Genomic DNA, 6,000 nt, shown 5'->3' on the forward strand with positions numbered 1-6,000 from the left:
AATGCAGATGAAGAAGCATTAATAAAACACGGAGACACTCAGCCAACTTTCTCTCGTTGTATTCTGATAGCTCATAACGAACGCTATCTCCTGAGCTCCATTTCATCAGTTGGTATATAAAATACACTGACAATCATTTACTTATCAAGTTAAAATGATGCCACCCTCACTTTGCCTCCTCCTGGGAAGACAGGGGCCAAGGTGCTTCAGGAACACGGCTGCTGGTCACTGGCCAGTATATGCCACATGGTCAGTATCACTTCCAGAGTCGGTGGTGGGTCAACTGTTAGTACGTCATCACCACGGACAACCTGGGGCAAGACTGTGGTCACTGTGGATAGAGAAACTATCCTGGCAGTGACCTTTTATCCTCATTGCCCTACTTTTATGAGATTTGCTTAGGCTAACCTTCCTTTTTTTATTTTTATTTTTTTTTTTATCAAACTCTCCAAGCATATCTTCTGTACTGATTGTAAATAATTAAGGGACTTAAATAAACTAGCAACTGCTGTCTCTGCCTTTCGAGATGAGGCAACTATAGAACCTCTTTACTTCGATGTCATTGATGGGCCATTAGGGTCTGGAAAACGCTCTAAAACACTGAGCAGTTCACCGTGTCTGATCTGAATGTTGCACCCTTTCCCGGATCCCTGCATAATTGAATGGAAGCAAACTGATTGCATCAGCAGAGGTGAAGAAAGCTCTCTGCCCAGGGAGAAGCAGCAGCGTACTTGTGGGAAGGCAGGATCATGGGACCGGCCGGACAGCTGGTGGAAATGCATCAGGGACTTAAATATTTATTTCTATATTTAGAAGAAAAGAATCCTGGGCACGAGCCCAAAACTTAGTGTTTTTTTTCTTCCTCCTTTGGATTTGCTCTAAGGGCGGTAGTGCCTTTCAGACAGATGGCTGAAATGAATGTTACTCTCACTTCATGTATTTTCACTGGTTTTTGGTTTCAACTGAAGAACGTTTTAGATAATTTTACCCATTCCTGGCCTACTGCTTTATAAATGTGTCCCATTATCCTGGAACCAATAGCTGAAGGAAAGGTCCTGGATACAAGAAGAGACATCACCTGAGAGAATTTAGGTGATGCTTGCCAGACAAAAGCACAATTGTGGTACTGAACACAGGCTCTTTGTGGTGGTTTGAATAGGAATGGCCCCTATAGACTCATGTTTTTGAATGCTTGGCCCATAAGAAGTGGCGCTATCAGGAGGTGTCCCTTTTGGAGCAGTTGTGGCCTTAGAGGAAGTGTGCCAGGGTAGGGATGGGCTTTGAGGTTTCGTATTCTCAAGTGTGCTCAGTGTGACAGGCAATCTCCTTCTGTTGGCTGTGGATCAGGATGTAGAACCCTTAGCTCTTCTTCCAGCGCCACGTGTACCTAGATTCTGCCACACTTCCCTCCGTGATAATAATGGACTAAACCTCTGATATTGTAAGCCAGCCCCAATCAAATGTTTTTCTTTGTAAGAGTTGCTGTGGTCATGTTGTCTCTTCACAGCAATAGAAGCCCTAATTAAGACACTCACGGAGGTAATGGAAGTCCCCAGTGTACACCCTAATTATAATGTCATAGCTCCCTGACCATCACTCTAACCCTCTCTGTATCTTGGCTTAGGCGGCTCTTTCCAAAAGCCACTGTGCCTAAAAACACACACCCCTGAAAGGCGGTTTGGGGTTAGAGGAGATGGTTCCCCTGGTAAGGCGCTTGCAGCGCCGGTATAACCCAGCTTTGTAGCCCTAGAATCCGTGGAAACACATGTGTCTAATACCCAGTGTTGGGAAGTGAGATTACGGGGAAGTGAGACCGCTGAACAGTGGAAAAGTTTGTCTCCAAAACTAACGGTGGGGAAGTCGAGGAAGACACCTGGAGTCAACCTCTGCCCCGCATGCCACTGCTTTCCCGAGAAATGAGTCTGTTGTCTACCTGTGAATGTCTAGCCGTAGTTTCTCAGCCAGATCAGTAAGAAATACACGACAGTAAAGCTCCCTGCCATTTTGGATATATATATATATATATATTTGTTGCCTGGGTTAAGAAAAACTGTGAATTAAAAGTGTTTTCCTGCATTTGTGCTTATCTTGACAAGTGTCTGCCAGAGGCTGGCCTCTCTTAGGTATCTGGAGACTGATGGGACACTTGACTACGGTCTGAAGTGGTGAGATTTTTTAAAGACAGGATCCTGGCCTGAATAGGCTAAAATATGTAAGGAGTAAGAAAACCATCAGTAGCAAATCTAAATCAAGAAGTTTGCCTAAATTACATGATACATACAGGCTTTTACCATGTGTGTTTGGTTAGCTTTTTTTAGTCAACGTTTGACACAAGTGAGGGGTCATCTGGGAAGAGGAAACGTCAGCTGAGAAATTGTCTCCATCAGAGTGGAGACAAGTCTCTAAGAGCATTTTTTTATTTTTATTTTTTTTATTTTTATTTTTTATTACTGATTGGTGTGGGAGGGCTGAGCCCATCGTGGGTCACGACACCCCTGCCACAGGCGGTGCTGTGTTGTGTGAGAGTGCAGGCTGAGCAAGCTGTGGCGGGCAAGCCAGCGAGCAGCATTCCTCCTCGCTCTTCCTTTCCTGCTTTGACTTCCCTTAATGGTGGACTGCGATGGGGGAAATGTAAACTAAAAGAACCCCTTCCTCTCCCTCAAGCTCATTTTAGCTGGTGTTCTTATAACAGTAATAGAAAGGGAAATAACAGTGAGAGAGGAGATTTTTAACAATGGCTTTGACAAAAGGGCAAATTTTAACAGGCAGAGAGGACAAAGACCAAAGGACAGTGTCGGGAAAGCAGAACTGGAAGGGGGAATGATCTAGAATCTGGATGAGCTGCAGAACAGGATGTTTGGAACTGGACAGTGAAGGACAAGGTGGAAAGCGTGGGGAGAAGACTCAGGCGCAGTTAAACGCCTGCTCTGCAAGCCCGAGTTTGTATTTCTAGGACCCAAACAAAAATCTGGGTGTGTCGGGGTACATCAGTAACCGCAGTGCTTAGTTAAGGGGTGGGAACAGGCAGCTCCTCAAAGCTCATTGACCAGCCATCCTTGCTGAATCAACAAGCCTAAGGTTCGCAGAGACTCTGTCTGAAAAAGTAATGGCGAGGAGCAGTTGAGGAAGGACCCTGGATATTGCCTTTTGGCCTCCACACGCACAAAGACAAATAGTACTCATCGTAGCCTATCTATGCAGTGCACACATGTGTTCTTTGAGCCGCAGGGTGGAAACACTTGAGTGAACTCCTCCCCTCTCAGCCACCCCTTCCAGACAGTTGTAACTCTAAGACGGCCATTCTCATTGTCTCATGCTGTGGTCATTAATCCCGCGTAGCTATTTAGTACTGGAACTGTGGCCAGTCGAAGCTGAGGTACAAGTTTACAGACTATTCTCATTGTCTCATTGCTGCCGTCATTGTGGCCCAATGAGTTTGCTCAGCATCCTCCCACCAGCATGAGTGAGGGGTTATTTATAGGAACACAGACAACTTGTCAGTGGCTACTCTAGTGAAGAAAACATCTCTCCCTCCCATAACGACCATTAACTACTTAGAGATTCCCCAAGAAAGTATGGGGCCTCATGAGGCTCTGTCCCATCCATGACAGAATGTTGGGCCCCGTCTCGTCAGCTGTCACTTCTCCCAGCCACACGAATTACAAGGAAACCGAGGGAAGAAAATTTAAGAGTGTGTCCCATACAATCTGACTGGTAAGCCAAGAGCGGAACTCCCATGTCCTGACGTCAGAGCTCTTAAGAGTGATGACCACACGTATGCTTGCAGGGCTTTTCAGTCAGAGGGCCTGGTTTCAAGTGTTGGGTCGTTAGCTACAGCTGTAGGACTTTTTGGGGAGTTCTTCACTATGTTAGTTAAAACTTACTAAAATTATTTGGTTTCCTTATCTCTAAAATAGTGATAACTTCGCCAAATGTCCTCTCCTTGACTCTGACTCCTCCCCCTCTTCCTCTCCTCTTCACCTTCCCCTCTTCCTTCTTATTGTTTTTCTGCTGCTCAGTGGGAGATGGTCAAGTGCTTCTTTATGGCACTGCCAGCCAGCCACACGCACAGTTTAAAAAACAATAAAAAGAAAAGAAAACAAAACAAACAAAAAACCCAACTTTCAGCAATGTTATTTTAGTGTGGTGGTTAATGGACAAAAATATAGTTACCCCCGAAAGAAAATACTTGAGCCCCTCGCCGAATGATATTATATCACAAACATTAAAAACAGAATGCTGATCTGGATGTGGTAGCACTTGTCTTGATCTTAGCACGTGGGACCCGGAAGCAGGAGGATTGAGAGTCCAGCGCTACCCTGAGACACACAGCAATGTCTAAGCCAGCATGGGCAACGGGAGACCCTGTCTTATGCGACAAAACAGCCCAGATAAATTTAGGTTGCTGTAGGTGTGGTGATTTGTAAGATCTGGAAAATAAGCAGTTATGAATAAACACATATATGTATATCTTTTATGTAAAGGGACCCACATTTAATAAAGGGGCCTTCACAAAGGAAATTAGTCAGTACATGTGGCATAACACAACACACAGCAAATGGTAGCTGAGGAGAAGACAAGTGGGACAGAAAGAAACAGGAAATGGCAGAAGGGCCAGGCACAGTATGCCTGGGAGGAAAGGTAGACACAGAGTCTAGGCCGGTGGCATGGACGGGGGAGTCAGGGGAGACTGTAATCCAGGGAGTAGTCCCTACAATCTTAGAGAGGAGGCAGTAGAATTTAGATCCCCAACCTGGAATTTGGGAATACGAGTCACAGACAAACCAGTGCTGAGAGGTGGAGCCCCAACACAGGAGGCATCGGCCCTTGGGTTAGAATCTACAGTTCCTTTGTTGCTCGTCAAAACACTTGCTCATCATCTCTGTTGTCTACGGCACTCCTGAGTTCAGTTTCTATTTTTCTATTCATCACCAGTAAAATCTAGTTTCTTAACCAACCACCCCCCCCCCAGCCCATTTTCTTGTACGTGAAAATAAGAAACTGTGAATCAGCTCACCACCATTCTTGCAATCAAGATCCTTCCATGGACATGTACATCGACTGGGGAGAAGCACCTGACCATCTGATGGGGAAAATGGATGCTCTTAGTTCTACGGAGAGAATGGACGTTCTGCAAGCTTGCTGACTCCCGGTATCAGAGGTGAGACAGAGCTGGATGTTTGATCATCAGTTAGAGCCAGAAGGTAGTACTAGTTGTGGGGGGAAGAGGGGATCAACAAAGCAAGAAGCCAGGTCACAGGATAGCAAGGAATTTAGCTTACACTATTCCGAGGTGCTTAACGGTAAAATAGGATAATTTACACTTGAGGTGGCAACAGAGAGCCACTATACCAAACAGATTAACGAGGATTCTAGCCCAAGAGGGGCGTGGAAGATGTTTCAGATGAAGACAGGAGGATAGCAGAAGAGCCTGGAGCATTGACTTTCAAGCCTGGGAGATTGTACCAGGAAGTGGGACAGCAGGAGGGACCTTTCAGAGCAAGCCGCAACTGGATTCATAACCATCTGACTGGTTAAGAATCCAGGTGGCTCCAAGCCAGGTAAGCCAGAAGGATGCTGGGTGTTACTGAATGCTTTGGGCAGTTGGGGAGAGAAATGTCAGCACAGCCTAAAGCTGCCTGACTAACGTGGATTGAAAGTGGGGAGGTGTGGCTTTCAAGGTGAAGAGAAACAAACATGTGCTTCAAAGAGGCAGATGGAAGAAAGCGAAAACCAAAGAGCAGGCTGTGAAGAGCCTCCACTGTGGTTGAACCAGATGAGGTACCTTCATAAAAGGCAGATTCTCTCATAATGTAAAATGAACTACACACAAGAAAGAAAAAGAAATTGCCTTTGTCAGTCAGTGGCCACCTCGGTCCTTACATTCCCCTGACACAGCTGGTCCAGCTTAGGAGCTCAGATGCTCAGAGGAGACCCAGGTAGATGAAATCTGTGAGGTTCCCTTAAGGAAGGCAATGCAATGCCTCCGGATCCCAAGAC

Source organism: Meriones unguiculatus, chromosome 7 (genome assembly GCF_030254825.1).
Source record: "Meriones unguiculatus strain TT.TT164.6M chromosome 7, Bangor_MerUng_6.1, whole genome shotgun sequence".
NCBI lineage: Eukaryota > Metazoa > Chordata > Mammalia > Rodentia > Muridae > Meriones > Meriones unguiculatus.